At 44.0% G+C, this 10,563-nt stretch overlaps 1 pseudogene; it reads right to left on the bottom strand.

The window, feature by feature from the left end:
• Positions 1-223: 223 nt before the first annotated feature.
• LOC124029548 lies at positions 224-6,352 on the bottom strand (annotated as a pseudogene).
• Between the last annotated feature and the right edge of the window lie 4,211 nt (positions 6,353-10,563).

Raw genomic sequence — 10,563 nt, 5'->3', positions numbered from 1 at the left:
TAAAGTGTGCCTTGTCTCCCTGTCTCCTGCTGGTCATTCTACATCCTCTAACCGGGATGCCGGGACAGTTGGACCTACACCTAAACCGACACTAATAAGAATTAGTTCTTAACTGACTTGCCTAGTTAAATAAAGGTTACATTTAAAAATTAAAAAGTGGGGGAAATGTGAAAACAGAGCATGGGGTCAATGAGCATGGGGTCAAAGGGGAAAGGTGAAGGCCTCAGCAGTCGGAGTCCATCCTCTCTGGGCGGGGCTGGACTGGCAGCTGCTGGGCGGTGAAGACTTCTGGGTCGCTGATGCCCAGCTGGAGGTCAAGAAGCGGGTAGAGGTAGTGATGCTGCTGTTCCTGGTGTAGGTCTCCTGGACAGGGTAGCAGTCCTTCACTGTGTAGACGCCCACCCACGCCTCATCTGGTGTAGCAGGGAGAGGTAGGATTAGGATTGACTTTATTGTCCCTGAGGGGAAATTTGTACATTAAAATGTTCTGTTGCGTCTAGATAGAATACCATAGGTTAAAAACATGAGCTTCCCACTTTCTGTAGATCTTCTCCAAGTCATTAAGGTTTCGAGGCTGACGTTTGGCAACTCGAACCTTCAGCTCCCTCCACAGATCTTCTATGGATTAAGGTCTGGAGACTGGCTAGGCCACTCTGGCTAGGCCAATTGCTAATAAATAAAACGTTTTTTAAAAAGGGGCACCTGGACTGAATGTTTTGTTTATGTGAAAAGAAATAGAGCCACAATAGAGTATTGTTGGACAGACTATATTTAGTTGAAAAAATAATACATCAGAATATGTTTATTGCCTCTAAAGATGATGAGAGCAATGTAAAAAAAAAGCAATAACAATTGGGGGAAAGAAATGTGTGTTATGGAAAATTGCATGTTATGCAGGTTGGGTAAACAAATGTGATGGGACATGTGTAGTTACATAGAAAAGTAGTTTTCTTTTAAAGGGAAGGAAAATGTGTTGTTATGTGTTAATAACATTTAGGCTACGCTACCCAGCAGGCTATGGGGGGGGTTTAGGTGGTTGAAGAATGCCTTGCATGACTAAACAGGGAGTTTAGGTGGGAAGAGTATAGTTCATTAAAAGTGGTTGGAACCTACGCCACGGTTTGTCATTATACAAGGAACAAACATTGCTGACCTTAATTGCTCAAGGTGTCTTAACTACCGGCTTTCCACAGGTGCATGTTAATGAATTGTTTATGGTTCATTGAACAAGCATTGAACAAGCATGGGAACCCGTGTTTAACCTCTCTAGGTATGTGGGACACTACATCCCACCTGGCAAACATCCAGTGAGATTGCAGAGCGCTAAATTCAAATATTGAAATACTCATGATAAAAATTCAGAAAACAAAACATATGTTACATCATCTTTAAACCTAACTTCCTGTGAATCCAACCAGTGTCAGATTTTTAAAAGGCTTTACGGCGAAAGCATACCTTACGATTATTTGAGAACATAGCCCAGTTGACAAATCATTACAAACAGTAACCAGCCAAGCAGAAGAGTTACAAAACTCAGAAACAGAGAGAAAATGAATCTCTTACCTCTGATGATCTTCATATGGTTGCACTCAGAAGACATTCATTTGCTCAATAAATGTTCCTTTTGTTCGATAGTCTCTTTATATCCAAAAACCTCTGTTTTGTTCGCATTTTCTTCAGTAATCCACAGGCTCAAACAGTCAAAACAGGGAGACAAAACATCCAAATTGTATCCATAAAGTTCATTGAAACATGTCAAACGATGTTTATATTCAAGCCTCAGGTTGTTTTTTAGCCTAAATGATCTATAATACCGGACAATAACGTCTTCAATATAAAAGGTAAACAAGAAATGCACTCTCCTGGATTGAGCATGAAAAAGCTCTGTGACAAGTCAGGGTCCACTCATTCAGATTGGTCTTACTCACTCATTTACAAGAATACAAGCCTGAAACAATTTCTAAAGACTGTTGACATTTAGTGGAGGGCATAGGAACTGAACCAGGTTTGTGGGCATGCCCCATCTACTTAACGGGGTGGTATCTGCATTCGCTATGAATGCTGGCCTTTGTGGTTCACTATGAGCAGACAAATACAAAGGAAGTCAAAACTTTTCCGATTCTAGCAGTGAAATTAAAATGTACTTCTTCTAGCTTGTGGTTTGGATAATGTTGATGTTTATAACAAAAACGTAATGTTGTTAATATAGTAATAACTATGTAGTGGCAGAGCCAGGGGGAAATTCCTCTTTAATAGACTTCCCAAAGGAAGTTGCCACCACTATTTCATTGTAATTTCCTGACCTAGAGAGAGAAATGCATGTTTAGGTTCAACCGAAGAATGATGAAGGCTACTTATACATATTCACAAATTGGGTATGAGAATTTCCACGTGGAGTTGATAAACATTAACAAATAGGGCACTGAAGGCTGTCAGTAGGCTCAGCTTGAATGCTAACCTTATCTAGCTAGCTATCTTGCTAACATTATCTAGCTAGCTAATGTTATCAGATGTTGCTTTAAAAAAATACTACACCGTATGGAGCTGGATATGTCATAAGTATTGATTTAGGGAAAACTGGGCCTCCTGGGTGGCGCAGTGGTCAGCCGCAGCCGGCCGTGACCGGGAGGTCCGTGACGCACAATTGGCCTAGCGTCGTTAGGGAGAGTTCGGCCGGTAGGGATATCCTTGTCTCATCGCGCATCAGCGACTCCTGTAGCGGGTCGGGCACAGTGCGCGCTAACCAGGTGCACGGTGTTTCCTCCGACACATTGGTGCGGCTGGCTTCCCGGGTTGGATGAGCGCTGTGTTAAGAAGGAGTGTGGCTTGGTCGGGTTGTGTTTCGGAGGACGCATGGCTTTCGACCTTCGTCTCTCCCGAGCCCGTATGGGAGTTGTAGCGATGAGACAAGATAGTATCCAATTGTTAGTAGTTACTATGAAATTGGGGAGAAAAGGGGGTAAAATTAAAAATTGTAAAAATTTGGGCCACACTGGTCTATTGTTATATCCAGTTTTGGCATCTTCTATAAATTGCAGTGGAGCACATAGTGAAACAAAACTTTAAAGATCAAAACCATTCATCTTGGGGGGAGCATATCACACATTTATACCATTTATAAAACTATAATATATATATTTTTAAACAGACTAGCTAAAAAAATAAGTGAACATTTATAAATTATCTAATGGATGATAATGATAATTTGTAAGTCGCTCTGGATAAGAGCGTCTGCTAAATGACTTAAATGTAAATGTAAATAATGTTCTGGTAAAAAGAAATGGTGCAAAAACATATGTTTGCACCCCTATTTTAAACTTGCACCCCATATTTTACATTTATTAGAACCATTGCTCAGGTGGTCAAGTAAAACACAAGGCTGTTTGGTTCGATAAGAAGAATAACTTTTACAGTTGTTTCTGATTAATAATAATCAGGGCGGCAGGTAGCCTAGTGGTTAGAGCGTTGGGCCAGTAACCGAAAGGTTTCTAGATCGAATCCCCCGAGCTGACAAGGTACAAATCTGTCATTCTACCCTGAACAGGCAGTTAACCCACTGTTCGAGTCCGTCACTGAAAATAAGAATTTGGTTCTTAACTGACTTTGCCTAGTTAATTAAATAAATAAGCAATGCCATGCTGGTGGGTGGTAACATTCAAATAAACCCAGCCCTGAAACTAAATGTAGGCAGAAAAATAATTTGTTCATTCACACGGATTTGCAGTTTGGATTTGTCACTCAAGCCCAAAATGTATCAAACTTTGACTAAAACAACTTAAATCATTGTGCAACATTATGCAAGCCTGGGCCATTGTCTTTCATCTTGAAAAAGTTGATTTCTACTGGTTTAACATTGCTCTGTATATGAAAATAAAAGTAAACATTGAAGCCTTTCCTGTTTCTTCTAAATAAGATGGTGTTTGCCAGCCAGGTGAGCTTGATGCTTCCAAACATTTATAAACCAACTTTTGGGCTTCAATGGACCTTCATCAGGGACCTTCACTTCCTTCTAAGTATACAGCTTTTCAACAAGCACCTGGTAACACAATGGAGTGAGCCTTCCTAATCTCGAGTTGCACCACCTTTTGCCCTCAGAACAGCCCTCAATTCCGACGGACATGACTCTACAAGGTGCCGAAGTGTTCTACAGGGATGCTGGCCCATGTTGACTCCAATGCTTCCCACAGTTGTGTCAAGTTGGCTGGATGTCCTTTGGAGTGGTGGACAACCTTCCTAATCTCGAGTTGCACCACCTTTTGCCCTCAGAACAGCCTCAATTCGATGGGACATGGACTCTACAAGGTGTCGAAAGCATTCTACAGGGATGCTGGCCCATGTTGACTCAATGCTTCCCACAGTTGTGTCAAGTTGGCTGGATGTCCTTTGGGTGGTGGACAATTTTTTGAGTCACACGGAAAATGTTGAGTGTGAAAAACACAGCAGCATTGCAGTTCTTGACGCACAAACCGGTATGCCTGGAACCTACTACCATACCCAGTTTAAAGGCACTTACTTACTTTTTGTGGGCTGGTTTCCTATCTGACCACTCCTGCACCTCGATCATGTCTCCAGGTCCACCGATAAAGTACTGGTCCTCATAGAGTCACTAGGATGTCAAGGGGTCCCAGGCCCAACAGGGGATCTTGAACTTCGCTTCGTCTTCTGCCCTCTCATCTGGAACAGCAGGCCACCTCTGGTGTACAGTGATAAACTCAAAAGTATCTGGAGGTGAGTAAAACAAAGAAATATTCAAACGTCATCAGTTTGTAATAATAGGAGAGAAATGCATCATTTGAATCAATCATACTGTAGCTAGGTAAATAGTAGCTATTCAACAAGAAATGCAGGGTTAGTCCTTTTAGCATTAGGCCTATTATATTGCCTTTGCATTACTGATTGATCATTGATACAACCAAGTAATTAGATTATTGTTTCAAGGTCTAACTATGCTGTGAGAAAAACGCTTTTCCTCTTTTGCCTCTGGCTGTTGGGCTCATTTGTTTACTTACATGAAACCCAAACCGGCTGCGCTCATATGCGTTATCGTGCAGAAATGTATTTTTTGTCCCCCTACACCAAAAGCCGATCCACACGCAGGTTAAAATATCAAAACAAACTCTGAACCAATGACATTAATTTGGGGACAGGTCAAAAGCATTAATCATGTATGGCAATTTAGCTAGTTAGCTTGCACTTGCTAGCTAATTTGTCCTATTTAGCTAGCTTGCTGTTGCTAGCTAATTTGTCCTATTTAGCCAGCTTGCTGCTAGCTAATTTTGTCCTGGGATTTAAACAACGAGTTGTTATTTTACCTGAAACTCCTCTACTCTGACCATTAATCAACACATAAAACGGCCAACTGAATCGTTTCTAGTCATGTCTCCTCCTTGCAGGCTTTTTCATCGTTGAACTTATATGGTGATCGCATTTTTCATAGTATTACCACGACAACCGGCAAAACAGTTTGTCTTTCAATCACCCACGTGGGTATAACCAATGAGGAGATGGCACGTGGGTACCTGCTTCTATAAACCAATGAGGAGATGGGAGAGGCAGGACTTTCAGCGCGATCGGTGTCAGAAATAGGAATGACTTCTATTTTAGCCCTTGGCTTCGCAGACGCTTGTTGTCGCGTGCGAGCAGTGTGGGTGTAATAATTGAATAACATGGATTTCTAAATTAATTTTGCGGTGCACGCGACGTGTCTGGTGAGCATATTAGGCCTATTTGGGGTCCGGAGAGCTTATCCAAAAACAGGGCACTGGATCAACTACTTTCATGAAGGTCAGAAGCAATGCTGACTCATAGGTCTGAACATAAAACAGTTCTAGTTCATAAGGAACACATGCTTATTATTTAAAATCTGAATTCAAAAAACGTTTATAGTCGTATTATATTGGTAAAGGTTCAATATCACACAAAATGTCTTTGATTGGATATTTTTGTTTCATAATTTTGCTGTTATTGTCTATTTAGGTCTGCAATCACAGTGGTAGAGGAACAGCTCAAGCCATATTGACGCTTTGTAGCGGCCATCATCGGTATTTCATCCGTATCCACAATACCTAACCTTTGTTTAATTGACCTCACCAGTTGGACAAACGCTATTCATGAATAAAAACGAATGTTTCAAAGTAGCCTGCTTACTTCTGGCATGGTGTATGTCTTTTATTCTGTTGAAGAAGCCTTATTCTGTGGTTCTGTGCATCATACGACACCGAGGCCCGTGTGTTTCGTCCTGTGTTGTGGTTGTATTCGACGGATCTGCCCTCCCATTGCAAGGGCGCAAGACAGGGCTGAACCGGCGCAGCGAAAGCTGTCTCCGGGTAGCTCAAACAGGTACCACTGCCTCCTAAGCAAAATGCAAACACAAGAGGCAAATTGAGTCATCCTGGAGAAATGGAACTTTCATTTAAATGCACATGAAGGTAAAATCATGACCTGTTGATTTCATTTGATATGTGGCAGAGGTTGATAACACTAGGATCTTTGAGGACCAACACTCAACAAAGCCTGTTTGTTTTTTCAGAGCAGCTCACGCAGTCGAAACACTATATAAAAACAATAAAAAGGATACATTTACGGTAACATTGTATATTAAATTGTAAACATAAATAGCATGATATGTAGTCGAACCAGAATTGAACAAGCACAGGAACATTTTGCATTTTGAAATCAGATGTTTAAAATTGATACCTGCCACATCTGATTTATTTCTTTACAGTGTATTTATATAAATGATATGAACATAAATAATAGCCAACCCCAACTAATGTTCCATACATAGTATGGAACGTCAAAAAATGACACAATTCAAAGAACACTGGTTGACGTATCAATAAGCTTGTTTCCCAATCAGGACCTGAATATGACTTGCAGTCACATAACAATTGATCGCGTTTATATCTTTTTGTTACGCAGTTATTACACAATGATCATAAAGTATCACTCGTATTTTCATATGTCACAAGGATTAATCGTCATGTATGCTATGATGCTGGTATAGTTGTCTCAAAACTGTCCTTATAAGACATAATATTGTCTGTGAGTTATAACAGCCATAGTTAGCTAGAAAAGGTTTACAATCAAGGAAGGTGTCATCATCTAAAATAACCCTAATTTGTAAGACAATTTTACTTGATTAATGGTATGAACAGTCTTTATGTGAAGTTTCAGCCACACAAGGATTAGCCTGAATAGTGACTTATGTAATAGCCTTCAAAATAAAATCATTGGATGGCTGGAATACAAATAGTATTTATGCAAAATTCAACAAAATATGAACAATAATTTCTCTCTAGATTTGACAAAAATGTTGTGTCATGCAGGTAAAAGAGGACCCAAAAGCGACTTAACAGAAACAGAGTTTATTAAAGTCCAAAACGGAATAACAGAATTCCTCTAGACTTGTAGAGGGGAAACAACTGGAGAAGCGGCCACAGACTGCAGGTCGCTTCGGGTAGGCGCAGGCCGTAGTCGACTGAGACACCTGCTCACACGCAGCATCTGATGAAGGCACAAAACACGACAGGACAGGGTGATACACAATCACGGCAAAAACACGACAGGACAGGGCGAAACGCAATCACGGCATGGTGAATACAATACAAGGAACCGACGGAACAGGAACGGATCACAAAGGAATAAATAGGGACTCTAATCAGGGGAAAGGATCGGGAACAGGTGTGGGAAGACTAAATGATGATTAGGGGAATAGGAACAGCTGGGAGCAGGAACGGAACGACAGAGAGAAGAGAGAGCGAGAGAGTGAGAGAGGGAGGGGGAGAGAGAGGGATAGAACCAAACAAGACCAGCAGAGGGAAACGAATAGCATGGGGAGCACAGGGACAAGACATGACAATAAATGACAAACATGACAGTACCCCCCCACTCACCGAGCGCCTCCTGGCGCACTCGAGGAGGAATCCTGGCGGCAACGGAGGAAATCATCGATGAGCGAACGGTCCAGCACGTCCCCGAGACGGAACCCAACTCCTCTCCTCAGGACCGTAACCCTCCCAATCCACTAGGTATTGGTGACCCCGTCCCCGAGAACGCATGTCCATAATCTTATGTACCTTGTAAATAGGTGCGCTCTCGACAAGGACGGGAGGGGGGGAGGGAAGACGAACGGGGGTGCGAAGAAAGGGCTTAACACAGGAGACATGGAAGACAGGATGGACGCGACGAAGATGTCGCGGAAGAAGCAGCTTAGTCGCACAGCGACAGGATTGACGACCTGGGAGACACGGAACGGACCAATGAACCGCGGGAGTCAACTTACGAGAAGCTGTCGTAAGAGGAAGGTTGCGAGTGGAAAGCCACACTCTCTGGCCGCAACAATACCTTGGACTCTTAATCCTGCGTTTATTGGCGGCTCTCACCGTCTGTGCCCTGTAACGGCAAAGTGCAGACCTCACCCTCCTCCAGGTGCGCTCACAACGTTGGACAAACGCTGAGCGGAGGGAACGCTGACTCGGCAAGCTGGGATGAGAACAGAGGAGGCTGGTAACCCAGACTACTCTGAAACGGAGATAACCCGGTAGCAGACGAAGGAAGCGAATTGTGAGCGTATTCTGCCCAGGGGAGCTGTTCTGCCCAAGACGCAGGGTTTCTGAAAGAAAGGCTGCGTAGTATGCGACCAATCGTCTGATTGGCCCTCTCTGCTTGACCGTTAGACTGGGGATGAAACCCGGAAGAGAGACTGACGGACGCACCAATCAAACGACAGAACTCCCTCCAAAACTGTGACGTGAATTGCGGGCCTCTGTCTGAAACGGCGTCTAACGGGAGGCCATGAATTCTGAATACATTCTCAATAATGATTTGTGCCGTCTCCTTAGCGGAAGGAAGTTTAGCGAGGGGAATGAAATGTGCCGCCTTAGAGAACCTATCGACAACCGTCAGAATCACAGTCTTCCCCGCAGACAAAGGCAGACCGGTAATGAAGTCTAAGGCAATGTGAGACCATGGTCGAGAAGGAATGGGGAGCGGTCTGAGACGACCGGCAGGAGGAGAGTTACCCGACTTAGTCTGCGCGCAGTCCGAACAAGCAGCCACGAAACGGCGCGTGTCACGCTCCTGAGTCGGCCACCAAAAGCGCTGGCGAATAGACGCAAGAGTGCCTCGAACACCGGGATGACCAGCTAACTTGGCAGAGTGAGCCCACTGAAGAACAGCCAGACGAGTGGAAACAGGAACGAAAAGGAGGTTACTAGGACAAGCGCGCGGCGACGCAGTGTGCGTGAGTGCTTGCTTAACCTGTCTTTCAATTCCCCAGACTGTTAACCCGACAACACGCCCATAAGGAAGAATCCCCTCGGGATCAGTAGAAGCCACAGAAGAACTAAACAGACGGGATAAGGCATCAGGCTTGGTGTTCTTGCTACCCGGACGGTAAGAAATCACAAACTCGAAACGAGCGAAAAACAACGCCCAACGAGCTTGACGGGCATTAAGTCGTTTGGCAGAACGGATGTACTCAAGGTTCTTATGGTCTGTCCAAACGACAAAAGGAACGGTCGCCCTCCAACCACTGTCGCCATTCGCCTAGGGCTAAGCGGATGGCGAGCAGTTCACGGTTACCCACATCATAGTTGCGCTCAGATGGCGACAGGCGATGAGAAAAATAAGCGCAAGGATGAACCTTATCGTCAGACTGGAAGCGCTGGGATAGGATGGCTCCCACGCCTACCTCTGAAGCGCCAACCTCGACAATGAATTGTCTAGTGACGTCAGGAGTAACGAGGATAGGAGCGGACGTAAAACGTTCTTTTAGAAGATCAAAAGCTCCCTGGGCGGAACCGGACCACTTAAAACACGTCTTGACAGAAGTAAGAGCTGTGAGAGGGGCAGCAACTTGACCGAAATTACGAATGAAACGCCGATAGAAATTAGCGAAACCTAAAAAGCGCTGCAACTCGACACGTGACCTTGGAACGGGCCAATCACTGACAGCTTGGACCTTAGCGGAATCCATCTGAATGCCTTCAGCGGAAATAACGGAACCGAGAAAAGTAACGGAGGAGACATGAAAAGAGCACTTCTCAGCCTTTACGTAGAGACAATTCTCTAAAAGGCGCTGTAGAACACGTCGAACGTGCTGAACATGAATCTCGAGTGACGGAGAAAAATCAGGATATCGTCAAGATAGACAAAAACAAAAATGTTCAGCATGTCTCTCAGAACATCATTAACTAATGCCTGAAAAACAGCTGGCGCATTGGCGAGACCGAACGGCAGAACCCGGTACTCAAAATGCCCTAACGGAGTGTTAAACGCCGTTTTCCACTCGTCCCCCTCTCTGATGCGCACGAGATGGTAAGCGTTACGAAGGTCCAACTTAGTAAAGCACCTGGCTCCCTGCAGAATCTCGAAGGCTGATGACATAAGGGGAAGCGGATAACGATTCTTAACCGTTATGTCATTCAGCCCTCGATATCCACGCAGGGGCGCAGAGTACCGTCCTTCTTTTAACAAAAAGAACCCCGCCCCGGCCGGAGAAGAAGAAGGCACTATGGTACCGGCGTCAAGAGACACAGACAAATAATCCTCGAGAGCCTT

This window comes from Oncorhynchus gorbuscha, unplaced genomic scaffold, assembly GCF_021184085.1.
Source record: "Oncorhynchus gorbuscha isolate QuinsamMale2020 ecotype Even-year unplaced genomic scaffold, OgorEven_v1.0 Un_scaffold_6777, whole genome shotgun sequence".
Taxonomy (NCBI): Eukaryota; Metazoa; Chordata; class Actinopteri; order Salmoniformes; family Salmonidae; genus Oncorhynchus; species Oncorhynchus gorbuscha.
This window is presented reverse-complemented; position numbering and strand designations above follow the sequence as displayed.